This window comes from Protopterus annectens, chromosome 5.part1 (genome assembly GCF_019279795.1).
Source record: "Protopterus annectens isolate FY-2018-M chromosome 5.part1, PAN1.0, whole genome shotgun sequence".
NCBI lineage: Eukaryota > Metazoa > Chordata > Ceratodontiformes > Protopteridae > Protopterus > Protopterus annectens.
In genome coordinates this window covers 321,847,567-321,861,922 of record NC_056736.1, presented here as the reverse complement: position 1 = coordinate 321,861,922, position 14,356 = coordinate 321,847,567, and the positions used below count along the sequence as shown (strand labels likewise).

Below are 14,356 nucleotides of genomic sequence, written 5' to 3'. Positions count from 1 at the left end.
CCGATTAAATTGTATTTTTTTAAAACCAAAACTGTTTAGTGTTTATTGTTTAGGAGCCACACATTTAGATATGGACTACTCCATTTGCTTTTCCCCATGTAGACATTCAAGACCTCCATCCTCAACCTTTTCTGTCAGGTCTTCCAGGAGTTCATCCGATGCTGACCTGGATAGGGTGATGAGAAAATTCCTCAGAGTTCAGATAAAGATGGGGGTACTCCTGGCTCCATCTCCTATCGGATCCATGAGCCGACCTGTGACTACCTCCCTTTCTGTCTCTCATTCTCTGATCTGACCTATTGTTTCATAGTCCTTGAATCCAAGACCTATGGGGGTGTTTTCAGTGGATCCGAAGATGGTCTGTTCTACTCCAGTTACTTCCCTGAGTCATTTGTCTCCTAGCCTTTCAGAACTGGAGGACTGTTTGAGCCGAAGCATCAGAGCCAATTTCAGGGACCAGAGTTGACTCTGAAGCTATCGGAGCCATCCCCACCCCTTGGTGCTTCAGCACTGGACAGCTGTGGTTTGACTCCTTCCTCAGGGTGGAGTGCTTGTGGGGTTGCAGGAGCAAATGGTCAGGAAGTATTGGTTCCTTTGCCTTCTACTTCAGTTTCTCCCATGGATTCTGCCATTGAGATTGTGGAGACAGCCTTCTCATTACCTAGAGAAAGGTATCCCTTCCACCCTCCAATCAGACAACTTTACCCCCTTTGTCTCTTTGCTCTGAGCCTCTTTCTTCCATTCTGCTGTGACAGCCAGCCTGATCAGGTCTCCAGTCAGTCCTTCAGGACTCCACCATCTCTTCTGATACTTCTCCATACCACCCTGCTGATGAGGTCCCTCAGAAGAGAACGCATAAAAGGATGTGCCTAGATTTCCCTCAGGAATCTCTCATGGAGAACACCGATTTTCAAGATGAGCAGGGGTCCCCAGATCTCTACCCGAGGATGTCTCTTTGGAGACAGTCTAGAGATTTTAAAACAGAAAGGTGGTTAGTCTTCTGATAGTCTTCTGATAGCCCTTCCTAAGAGGAATTGGTGTTCCTCAAGGCTTTCGGGTCTGGCCTGGCTATGTCGTAGGTGACTCCCCCAACTGTTGAACTTCTAGATCTCATTTCTCATCTGGTGTGGTAGGAAACATATATGTGGAACCTATCTCTAAATGTCTAGACAATTTTAGCCCCCTAAAGGACAGGAGACACTAGAACACAGGGATCCCAGTTGATGGCATGGTTGTGGTAATGGCCACCAAAAAAGAGCTTGCACAGCAGAGTTCTTCTGTCTATCCCCCTAACAGGGAGTCCAGGGCATTGGCCAGATTTGGTAAGCACGTGAACACTTCAGTGACCTTTGCTCTGCGGTCATTTAATTACCTGGCCCATTTTATAAGATTATAAAGAACTTTGATTAAGGAACCCCCCCAAATCTCTTTCTAGGTCCATGTCTGCCAAGGACCAAAAAGAGACTCCTCGCAACTGGCCACCCTTCGGTTGATATCTAATGCATCCATTAGACTGATCTCCCATGCAGTGGAAGGTACCTCATGGATGGTGGGTTCAGGCATAGCCATTAGGAGACATGCTGGGATGTGACTTTGCAGATCTCTGTAGGTTTTCATTCATCAGTGCTCCCTTTGATGGCTCTTCCTTATTTTGGCCCTAAAGTGAAGGACACTCTTTATAGATATGAGCATGAAGGAAAGACCCCGACTGCTATAGGGATACATTTTTCTTCTCCTCAAAGACCCCTTTCATATAATCAATGAGAAGGTGGAAAGATGTAGCTCTGTAAATCCCAGAGTTCTTTTCAAGACTGGCAAGGAAATAGTTCTCCCAGCGGCCAAGAGGTAATTCAAACAGAAGACACCATCCCAGCAGCAGAGGTGGCCCACAGAATCGGGGCTTCCAGGACTCCTTTTCAGACAAGCCCTATCAGTGCTTCTGAAAAGGGACCCAACTGCTCCCCTGTGGAGGCAGTTGGGCATTTGTACCTGCACCACAGAGCCTGGCTGTCCATAACAAAACATTCCCGGGTGCAAAGAATTAGATCCGAAGGTTATATTAATTATACCTTTTTTCCAAATTCATCCCTACAAGAATAAAAAGAATCCCCAATGTTCCACCCTATCAGGGAAGCAGCAGCAGCATTAGAAATAGAAAAGCTGCTAGAAAAAAAAGAGTCATCCAGAAGGTCCCCCAGACCAGAAGGGATCCGAGACCTTTTCAAGATTCTTCATAGTGCCAAAGAAGACAGGGGACCTGAGACCCATCCTGGATCTCAGCAAACTGAACCAGTTTGTGCAGTATTTAAGTTCTGAATGGTCACAGTTCAGTCCTTTCTGTCTCCTACTATGAAAGAATGATTGGGTATACTTGATAGATCTTCAAGATGCATACTATCTCATCAAAATGAACAGGTGCTCCAGAAGGTTCTGGCTGTTAGCCAGTCATTACCTGTTCTGAGCACTGCACTTTGGACTCACCACAGCCACTAGGGTGTTCAGCAAATGCACAGCCACTAGGGTGTTCATCAAATGCATGGCTGTAGATGACGGTCTCTTAACTGCTCCAACCAGGCATCTACTCCTGAAGGCAACACACGGGTCTGTATTATATTAGCTAATGCTTTAAATTGTGAATGCTATATAATCGACCCAAACAGCCCAAAAATGCAAAATGTCGAACACACGAATCAGCGATTTTTTTCCAGGTAAAAAAATTGCTGATCCATTAAAAAAAAAAACCCACAAAATAAAGTGGGGGCCATGGGGGCTTCACCTCCAAATCCCCCCTGTGTCACACCTCCCCCACTTAAATATACCAACTCCGAGATCGCACCACAGTGGAGGAAATGACAAAGTCCCGAAAACGGCCCAGTGATTTTTTTTCCCCTAGGAAAAAAAAATCGCTGATGTATGCTTTTGACATTATGCCATTTCGTGTAAACACATTTGATGAAACAGTGTTCGCAACTTTAAGCTTTCACTTAAATAATAGGAACCCCAACAGACTACTTGCTCCAGTTGTGCCTACATTTAGGCATCATAGTCATTTACAGCAAATCACAACTCACCTATGCAGAGTTGTTATATCATAGGTACTTGTGTGGACACATTTTGTCAGATAGCCACTTTTCCACCAGCTCGAATCCAGACACGCAGATCCCATGACAAAAAAGTAATACAACATTATTCTCTTCCAGCATGACTAATTTTACAAGCCTTGGGATCCACAGCAGCCACTGTTATGCTTATTCCTCTAGCCAGGTTTGACGTGAAGATTCTTCAGTGGATGCTGTCAGTCCAGTGGTCCATTCTTTGTTATCCCTTAACCTCCCCAGTCAAGATCTCTCAAGCATGCAAAAGATATCTTCTTTGATGGATTCTTTCAAGTGAACTGTCCAAAGGCCATCCGTTTGTTCTTCCCCTGCCCACGGCCATGGTGCCCATGGAAGCCTCTCAACTGAGGTGGGGGGGGGGTGTTACTTGGGAAGGACAATCCAAGGTACATGATCCATCAAAGAGGCCAAGATGTATATCAATGTCCTGGAAGCAAGAGCAGTCCTCCTAGCATTGCAACATTGCAAGCCTTTCAAGACATTCTCTCCTCCCGGACAGTTGCTGTTCAGACGGACAATATGTCCTTGGTTTTGTACATTAACAAACAGGGAGGAACCAAGTCTTACCTGCTTTGTTGAGAAGCAATAAGTGTGTGGCAGTGGACAGTCTCTTCTGGTCATTTTCTGATAGCAATGCACCTCCTGGAGAAAGCCAGTGTAATTGTGGACAAACTATGCAGGTCAATTCTGATGCCTCATGACTGGTCTCTCAAGGTCAAAATAGCAGAGAGAATTTTCTTTTGGTGGGGCTAGCCATGCTGCAACTTATTCACGTCTCCCCTCAACAACAAATGCAGCAGGTTCTTTACCCTGATCCCCTTCAACAGGGGATTCACAGAGAGATGCTCTAGTCCATGATTGGCCCTCCAGTTTTCTTTATGGTTACCCACCATCACCCCTCATTCCCAAATTTCTACAGAAAGCTTTTGAGATGAAAAGCACAGTTATCCTCATTTGCCCCCCTTTGACTTTGTCATATTTGGTTTTCCTTTCTCTGGCCTCACCTACTGCATCCATCCTGGCTACTGGATCCCACTCCAAACCTCCTGTCGTACCTGACAGGTATGACTGACTCATCTGGATATAACAGGCCTCAAACTGATTTCATGGTTTCTCCAATTCCACTAATTGATAGACGGGCCAAACTTTCCTCTCTGGTCTGTCATATTTTATCTTTTCAAAAATCTTCTACTAGAAAGATTTATAAAAAGAAATGAAAGATATTTGCAGTCTGGGCCACTGTGCTGGCTGTACTTGATTTTTTTAGCTTTAATTTTCAATGAAGATGCTAGCTCTTCTATTATTAAGGTCCAGTTGACTGCTATTTCAAACTTCCATCTAGGTGAAAATAACTTTACCTTAGCTTCTAAATTATGTAAAATTTTTCTCAGAGGCCATTTTACTTAGACCTCCGTTAAAGGATCCTACTCCTCCTTGGGATTTAACTATTGTGCTTTAAGCCCTAACCCAAAGTCCCTTTGAAGCTTCATTCAGGTGAGATCTAAATTTTTTTTGTCTTTGAAGACAATTTTTCTGGTTGCTATCTCATCAGTTGGATGAGTATCCAAACTCTCTTTACCTAGTTTTCCACAAAGACAGGGTGTCCCTGTGGACCAACCCATCTTTTTTACCTGCGGTAGCTTCTGAGTCCAACATTAACTAGGTCATTAACCTCCCAGTTTTCTTTCCAAACTTTTCAAATAAGGGAAGAGTATATACTCCATCTTTTAGATGTGCATAGACAACTTCCCTTTTATATCCATAGAACCAAGGATTTCAAGAAAACTGACCAATTGTTTGCCTCTTTCTCTACTAAGAGATTGGGCTAGTCATTTTCCAAAGTTACATTGTCCAAATGGTTAACCAATTGTATCTCTTTTGTCTATAGTAAAAGAGGACTATCCTTGCCCAAGCCTCCTAGAACTCATTCCAAAAGGTGTACAGTGTTGTCCTCAGCTGTTTAGTCAATAGCTTCCATAGATGAGATTTGTGCAGCTGCCACCTGGACTAATACTCATAGTTTTGTTGCTCATTACAGATTGGATTTGGTTTCCAGGAACACAGCTGCCTTTGGCTCTGTAGTACTTCAGAATATCCTTCAACAAGAGCCACCCAAGGTTCAACTAGCTGGGGATTCTGTCCCATCTGTTAAGGAATGAATGAAAATGATAACATCAGATTAAAAAGTTATTTACTCACCGTAACATTCCTTCTATGTTGTTTATTTTCATTCTTCCTCAACTTCCCACCCACCTACCTCCTTCCCTTTGCTCCTAGAAACAGCTACGTTTTTCTTTGGGAACTACTGATGTTCTTCGTCTCACATTGCTGCAGTCATAACCTGTGGGTAGTCCGCTGTCCTCGATCGGCCCGAATACCAAAGAGCTGGGCTGGCGTCGGTCATTGTCGCCTAGAGCTGACGTCAGTACGTCGTAGTACATAAGCGCATGACCGATGCCATATCCTCAGTCTTTCTTGCCGCGTGGTCCGAAGCAGAAGCAGCGTTTGCAAGTACCGTTCGGCATTCTGAAATTTTCATTTATCAAGTTTCAGACCAAGACCAAGTTGGGCTAAGTACCCGTTAGAAATCTTTGTCTTTTCTTGCCTCAGTTATCCGGATGTCAGAAAAAGTTAATTGCATTTCTTGTGGGAAACAGATACCTCATAAGGATTTTCATTCTTTCTGTATTCCTTGCTTAGGGCCTGAGCACGACGTGGTCGGATGTCGCTTTTGTGCTAGATTTAACAAGCGCACCATTAAACGGAGATTAGACTGTGCCAGGCTTGTTTTTGGTAAAAGGTGTAACTATAACAAGCCGTCGGATCCTCCGACGCCCGCTACCGCTAAAAAGCGTAAAGATAGATCTTTGAAGTCTAAACCAGATGAGTCGTCCGTTGCGGACGCCGGTTCTACGGAGCCTCCGGTTGAATCTGTGAATCCTGCCGAGGGTTCGGCTGAATCCCATGGGGAACCTTCACTTTTACAGGAGTTGGCCTCTCAGGAGTTAGGCCCAGCTGAAGGTGCTTCTCAGGTGTCTGTAGTTCCATCTTTACAGAAGGTTATTAGGCCTTCTACTTCAGTGGCTAAAGCCCATGCTAAGGCCAAACCTTGTCATGTTGGCCCTGGTCATAGTTCTAGCTCTCCAGGCCCTGTTCCTAAAAAGCATATGTTAAAAATGTCTGAGGACTTAATTACTTTGATCAGGGGTTCTATGCCCCCCCCCAGAGAAGAGGCCTAGGGTGGAGGCAGATTTAGAGGGGATGGATCATTCCTCAGACTACTCTGATTCCTCAGCTGAAGAAATTCAGGAATTCCCTTCTTATTTAGATTCGGATGCAGAGGACTCCTGTCCTTCTGCTTCTCCTCCAGAGGATTTTTCTTTTTCTGAGACATTACATTCCATGAGGGAGCATTTCAAGTGGGAAGGTCAGGATTTTTCGGATTCTCGGAAACGGCTCAGGGAATTTTTGTTTCTGCCAAAGCATAGGCCCTTGGCTATTCCTCCTGTCTTAGAAGTTGTTCAGGATGTTTTTTTCTGAATCTTCCCTTAATTCTGATTCTTTACCTCCTGCCCCTGTTAAGCCAGACAGATATTATAGAGTTCCAGAAGCACATACGTATTTGTGCAAGAGTCCTAGAGCTGATCCGGAAACTATTACTCAAGGTCCGAAGGGTATTAGGGCTTCTGTGGCTAAGAATCCAGTTCCTTTGGATAAAGATTCTAGAGCTTTAGATAGATGGGGGAAAAAAGTGTACACCTCCTCTACGTTAGCTATGAGGGCTTTGAATTGCCAATTTCATATGCTGAAGTATCAGAATTTTTTGTTAGATCAATTGAAATCTAAGGTGGATGCTTTATCTGAGGGTATAGAGTGTAAGGAGCTCCAGGAGTTGGTTCATGCATCAGATCAAGTTGGCAAGCATTCTTTGCAGTGTGGTTTTGATGCTCTTCAGGCTGCATCCAGGGTGGCTGCTACAGGTTCAGTTATTCATAGGCATGCCTGGCTTAAGGATCAAAATTTGTCAGAGCATGTTAAGGCTCAGATTTTGGATGCTCCTCTTCAATCTGAAGTACTTTTTGGTCCTTCTGTGGAATCAGTTTTGAAAAAGATGGAAGATAAGGCTAAGTCTATGCAGACGGTCAAAGATTTTATGCAGGTGCAGCCCCCTAAGTTTAGTAGGAATTGGCCTGCTAGAGGATGGTCTTTTCCTTCTTCGGATTATCAGTCTAAGGGCAGGTCTAGGCGTGGTAGAGGCAGAGCTCACGCTCAGGGTTCTTTCAGACCTAGGACTTGGAGTTCTCCTGCACAGTCTTCTGGTGAGGGCAAGGGTCAGCCTTTTCGTAAACAGACCCAATGACCTGTATCTTCTGCTGCCAGACCCTTCTCTACTGGCAGCTCCTGTAGGAGGAAAGTTGGGACTTTTCAAACAAAACTGGCATTTGGTCACCCAGGACAAATGGGTGTTGGATATAATAAATCACGGGTACAAGTTTTATTTTCACACTTTTCCTCCTTTCAAAGGCATGCCGGATGTGCCTCCTCAGCAAAGGATGGAGGCTCAGGAGCAAATTTCTTTACTTTTACAGATGGGGGCAATTCAGGTGGCCCCTCTGTCAGAAGTAGGCCTAGGTTTTTATTCCCGTCTATTCCTAGTGCCAAAGAAAGGAAACACTTGGAGGCCAATTCTGGATTTGTCCATTCTCAATACCTACCTAGACATTCCAAAGTTCAAGATGTTAACATTACAACAACTTCTGCCTATGCTGGGCAAAGATCACTGGATGGTAACCCTGGATCTCAAAGAGGCCTATCTTCACATCCCTATCAGGCCCAGCTGCAGGAGATTCCTGAGATTTCGGGCTGGTACTTCTCATTATCAGTTCTCTGCTTTGCCCTTTGGTTTATCTACTGCCCAGAGTATTCACAAAAGTTCTGGCTCCTGTAATTGCTTTTTTCAGACAGAGAGGAATACAAATTTATCCTTATCTGGACGATTGCCTGATTCTTGCCCAAAACAAAGACAAGTTACTACAACATCTCCAGTATGTAATGGCAGTTTTAAGGTGCCTAGGGTATTCTGTGAATGAAATAAAGTCCAGTCTAGTGCCCTCTCAGGACATGTGCTTTCTGGGTGTGAGACTGAATACAGCTTCTCAGATGGCATTTCTGACCCCGGACAAACAAAGAACTCTTCATCTATACTTCCAGCAGTTATCAGTAATGTCCAGGCTGACTGCAAGGACAGTCCTTCAAGCCTTGGGGTTCATGGCATCTTGCATTCTAGTACTTCCCAATGCCAAACTGCATATGAGGAAGCTACAATGGTATCTCAAAAGTGTGTGGACTCAACACTGCCACGGTTTGGACACTGTCATTCGGGTTATACCTTGCATCCAGAAGGAATTCTTGTGGTGGGCTCAGGAATGTCACCTAAACAAGGGACTCTCTGTGACCCGACCAGAGGCGAGTCAGATCCTAACGACGGATGCCTCGGACTTGGCTTGGGGAGCACACTTCAATGGGAAATGGATACAAGACATGTGGCCTCCCAAACTACTACATTTGCATATCAACATGAAGGAGATGTTAGCAGTCCAATTTGCTTTGATGGTCTTCAAGGACCTACATCAGCCGGGACAGGTGTTGATTCAAACAGACAACACAACAGTCATGTGGTACATCAACAAGCAGGGGGGAACCCATTCCTACCCTCTTTGCAGACAAGCAATGATTTTGTGGGAGACTGCTCTGAGTTTGCAAATCAATCTTCAAGCATGGTTTCTGCCAGGAGCACAGAACTCCCTAGCAGATGTATTGAGCAGGCAAATTGTGGATCCCCACGAGTGGAAACTGGATCCTCAGGTATTCAAACAATTGACCGTGGCTTGGGGAGCTCCAGACATAGATCTGTTCGCTTCTCCACTGAAGTTTCAACTGCCAAAATTTTGCACAAAGATGTTCCACCCAAATGCTTGGAAAGTGGATGCTCTATCTTTCAGTTGGAACAACCTTCACGCTTATGCTTTTCCTCCTCTGCCTCTTCTTCCCAAGGTACTCTTGAAAGTCAGGCGGGACAAGCCTTGCATGATTCTAATAGCACCAGATTGGCCACGTCAGCATTGGTATCCTCTGCTGAGGAGTTTAATTCAGGAGCCTCCTTGGCTTCTGCCACAGGTTCCTCATTTGTTATCCCAGTCAAACAATCATTTTCTCAATGTTCGGGTGCAGTCCCTGCATCTAACAGCCTGGTGTATTCTGTGATGGAGCCGGTGGGGTCTCAGCTTCCTCAACAGGTTTTAGATGTCATTTTGGAAGCCAGGCGGCCTAGTACTAGAAAAGTTTATGCTGAGATTTTTTCTTTGGAGCACAGCAAAGGGCTTTGATGTTTCAGTGCGTAATTTGAGTTTTGCACTACAGTATCTTACTGAATTACTGGACAAGGGTTTGTCATTCTCTTCTGTGAAGGTTCATGCTGCAGCCATTTCTGCTCACTATGATTGTGACCCTCCTTTATTTTCTCACCCTTTGTTCAAACAATTTCTTAGAGGGGCAAAGAATATAAGACCCCCACGTAGAGCTCCTACTCCTTCCTGGGATCTCAATTTTGTGTTGGAGAAGCTTACGTTACCTCCTTTTGAACCTGCAGCTACGTCTGAATTGAAGTTTTTGTCTTGGAAGACTGCTTTTTGTTGGCCACTACTTCTGCTAGGAGGGTATCTGAATTGCAGGCACTCATGGCAGTTGAACCCTTTCTGATATTTCATAAGGATAGAGTTTCTTTGAACTAACCCTACTTTTATGCCTAAAGTGATTTCTAATGTGGCCTTGAACCAGTCTATTCATTTGCCTACTTTTTATGCTGATCCCCAAAATAAGGGGGAAAAAGTCTTGCATTCTTTGGATATCCACAGGCAGTTACGTTATTATTTGAGCAGAACTAAGGAGTTCAGACAGACTCAACAGTTATTTGTTTCTTTTGCTTTGGGTTCACAAGGGAAAGCTGTTTCAAAGCAGACTATTTCTAAGTGGATTGGTCAATGTATTGCTTTTTGTTATTCTCATCATGGGAAGAATGTTCCTGCTGGGATCAGACCTCATTCTACTAGGGCTACTGCCACATCTGCTGCTTTTTGAGGGTGTAGCTACTAAGGATATTTTGGAGGCAGCTACTTGGAGTTCAGTACACACTTTTACTAAGCATTACCATCTCCTCTTTATTCCAGGTCCAGGGCTGGGTTTGCCACTGCAGTTTTACAGGGCATGTTAGCAGCTCCTAATGCTATTTAGTTTGCCAGCCTCCCTTTTCCTTTGCTTTGGGATTCTACCCACAGGTTATGACTGCAGCAATGTGAGACGAAGAACATAGTACAGTTTTGTACCTACCATAAATGTAGATGTTCGAGGATCTACATTGCTGCAGTCCAATTATCCCTCCCTCCTTCCCCTCTATAGTTTGTGGTTGCTGTGTTTTTTTAGGATTATCTTTATTTCCACACTGGTAGTTGTTGGGCGTTTATTATTTTGGCTCTGGCCTTCTTTCATTCTTAGGCCTTCTGACATCTGGGGCAAGAAAGACTGAGGATATGGCGTCGGTCATGCGCTTATGTACTACGACGTACTGACGTCAGCTCTAGGCGACAATGACCGACGCCAGCCCAGCTCTTTGGTATTCGGGCCGATCGAGGACAGCGGACTACCCACAGGTTATGACTGCAGCAATGTAGATCCTCGAACATCTACATTTATGGTAGGTACAAAACTGTACTTTTCTCATTTGTGCTCCAGCTCTTTTTCTTATTCTGTCGTTTATTATTTCCTTTAAGGTATTATACCTTTATCTCTAAGGGCAGCAAACTCAGTCTGAAGAATGTTAGGTTGGCAGGTTATTATGAGTAAAGGGAGGAGCTCGCAATTTTGCACCCGAAGATCTGGAAAAAATAGCCAAGTCTGATCCAAGAGCCATCAGTTGAAGAATGAAAATGGACAATACAGATGAAATTTTTTTTCTGCTCGAGTACAAGTGACTTGGTAGAAATAAGATTGCAGCAATACAGCTGGAGGTTGAGTTGCTTTAGCCTTCTCAGAAGTGTATTCATCTGTGGTAAAAGTATGGTTACCATAATCTGCTCCATGGGGTTCACTTACTAGTTGAAAACATGTGATCTGGCTTAAGTAGGGATGGAGGCTTAATCTGGAGGAGTGAATGCCTAAACATGCCAGTTGGACTGCACCAGTGGGACTATGTGATTAGAAACCCAAGTTATAGTTTTAAGTGCTTCATCTGTAGATTTTGAACTAGAGTGGAAAAAAGATGGATAACACAGCGAGTTCAACTGCTGTCCCTTCCAGTCTACCATCAACACTGGTTGGTTGGTGAGGTGGTTGCAAAATATAAGTAAGTTAATGAAAATCAGTACAGAAATGAAATTAGATTAAAGGCAAGGATCGTATGAAATGGATGACCCTACATAGGCATGACTGCTCTGTAAATGGAGATCAGTGAGCACCATTTCTTGCTGTCTGGATCTGTTTCTCCATGACATGATGTCCTTGGTGGAAGAAGATCTGTATGTTATTAGTTGTAGAAATGTGTATGATGAGTAAATGCAACATCTTCTCAGATTGCTAATTCTACAGAAGGGAATCTGTAAGATCTAATACCAAGGGTCCTTATTTGTGAGTCTAAATGCGTTCTGCCTCTTGCATTTAAATTCCACATTTTTTTCTCAGTGAAGCTCCTGTGGTCAGGGGGGAATATTCAGCCTGCATCAGTGCATATTCTTACAAAATGTGCTACACTACAAGACCATGCCTCTTCCTGAACCTGTATTTCCCTTTCTGCCCCACTCACAGTTTGGTTGTTGATCCTCATCTGTACTGATAAAAAGTTTCCTCTTTTAATGTATAAATCACTAAAGTCTTCAAAGTGTTTGTCTGTCTGTCCACCAGATAAGATTCACACTTGTTTCGGCTCTACAGCCTGAGTGTGGAGCTTGATATTAAGTACTACTGTAAGTGCCAGAGATTTAGCCTGTCCCCATGCAGACACTCGTTCCTCAACTGATGAGTCTGTGATCTGACTCAGCCGCTTCTACCAGATCTTCAGATCCAAACTCTTGAGCTCCTCCGTTTGCACACAATTCCCCACCAACTTAATATAGCTCAGATCTCATTTGCCTCCATTTAGCTACAGATGAAGATCATCTCGCTCTCGAGCTTTTGGGTGTTTTCCTAGTGAAATAGTAAGTTTCTACTATTTTAATCGATTCCTTTCTCTCACCTGCCTCCCCCAATTACCTTTAAGTTTTCCTATGAGATTTTCTGAGCAGTTGTTACTGATTTATTGGTACTACTTCTTAGTACCATTGCTGGTACTTTCAATCTAATTTTTTTCTTGTACTCTTATGCTACTCTGTAGAATATTTCTTGCCTACCATTGTTGGTAGATGTCTTTTTTTCTATTCTTTTTATCCTTTATGTTAAAAAAAAAGAAAAGTAGTAGTTTTTGTAGTTATATTTTCTTCCGGAGCTAAGTTAGGCCAGTATGGGTGACAAACCTACCGGCTTTCAAAATGCATCACTTGTGGGCATAGAATACCAAACTCAGATGCCCACAGGGAATGTGTTTGTTAGGAGCCTCACATTTAGATGTGGATTGCTCCATTTGCTCTGGTTTCTTCTCTAGGGCTCTCACAGACAGGAAGAACAAGCTAGTATTGAAGGGCCTTCTCCCTTCCAGTTCTTCTGCTTCAGCAGGGGCTCAAACCCGTCAACGAAAACTGATAAGGGAAAGCCGACTCAGCTCCCAAAGATAGAGTATTGTAAAATGTTGCCAGATCTCTGAGAGCCCCCTGCTAAAACGTAAAAAAAAATCTGATCTGTCCACCTTGGATCCGTCTACTTCAAAATCACATCTCCTTGGATCTGATCACCTCTTTCCATACTGGATCTGATAACTCCCTTAACCCTTCTTGGAAGAATCCCCCTGTAGACATTCAAGACCTCCATCCTCACCTCTTCTCTCAGATCTTCCCGGAGTTTGTCTGAGGCTGACCTGGATAGGATGATGAGAAAATTCCTCGGAGCTCAGATCAAGTTGGGGGTACTCCTGGCTCCATCTCCCATTGGATCCATTAGCTAACCTGTGACTACTTCCCTTTTGGTCTGTCCTTCTCTGATCCAGCCTACTGTTTCAGTCTTTGGATCCGAGACCCATGGGGGTGTCTTCATTGGATTCAAAGGTGGTCTGTTCTTCGACTCCAGTTACTTCTTTGAGTCATCCAGCTCCTAGCCTTTCGGAACTGGAGAACTCTTGGAGCCAAATCATCAGTGTCAGATTCAGGTACTTTTAGGGATATGGCTTTTCTGGCCTGAATAATACCCATAAAGACTTAAAAAGAAAAAAAAAGTCATAGGCATTCAGAAGACATATAGCTGAGACACTACTGTGTCCTTAAAGGGTCATTTGTATATATCCCATGGCCTCCACTATGTGTAACCATCTTCAGTATTTTCTAACCATGCAGTCCAATGCACTACTATGTTTATTAGATGCTCACAGTCCAGCCAGATAATATTTCTTCCATGTTTTACAGACTGTTTTCAAATAGCATTCCAGTTGAGAAGTTTTTCTTCTGATTAATGTTGAAAAAAGTTAGTAGCTGCTTGAAGTATTGGAAGCAAATCCCACATAAAGGCTTTCATGCTTTTTCTCTGTTTTGTTTAGGATCTCAGAACAGCATTCCTCTTTGTCAGGATTGTGCTAGGTTTCGAGCTAAGACCCTTAAGCATGGGGCTGAAGTCCTTGCAGCCCACATGGAGTCTAGCACTTGGTTCTTTCTTCTACTTCTCTTTCCTTGAGGAAACACAAAAAGAAAAAGTCTAAGGAAAAGGATTCAGTGGATGTCAGCAATCATTCCATGTCTGTGTCCAAGTCAATGGATGACTCTGGTGAGTTGCTTTTTTAATCCCCAGGTCCAGCAACTGCCAGTTCTGAGCTTTCTGATGTGACCTCTTGGGAAGCCACCATGGCAGGAGGCCAGTCTATTTTGCTTTCTCCTGTGCCAACGTCTGTTGAGTCTGAAGTCATTCAGTAGGCCTCAGCTTCCGATAGTGTTGGTTACTGAGGGAGATAGTTAATCTTCCATTGCTGTTTTGCAGGAACACAATCCAATCTTGACAATGGCACAGTCAACTGCCATCATACCGAGTCTTCTCTTTCTAAATGAGTGCCTAAA

At 43.8% G+C, this 14,356-nt stretch overlaps 1 protein-coding gene across 4 annotated transcripts in view; it reads left to right on the top strand.

The window, feature by feature from the left end:
* TGDS (TDP-glucose 4,6-dehydratase) overlaps positions 1-14,356 on the top strand; it is a 750,932-nt gene that overhangs the window by 292,514 nt on the left and 444,062 nt on the right. The window lies entirely within an intron of this gene.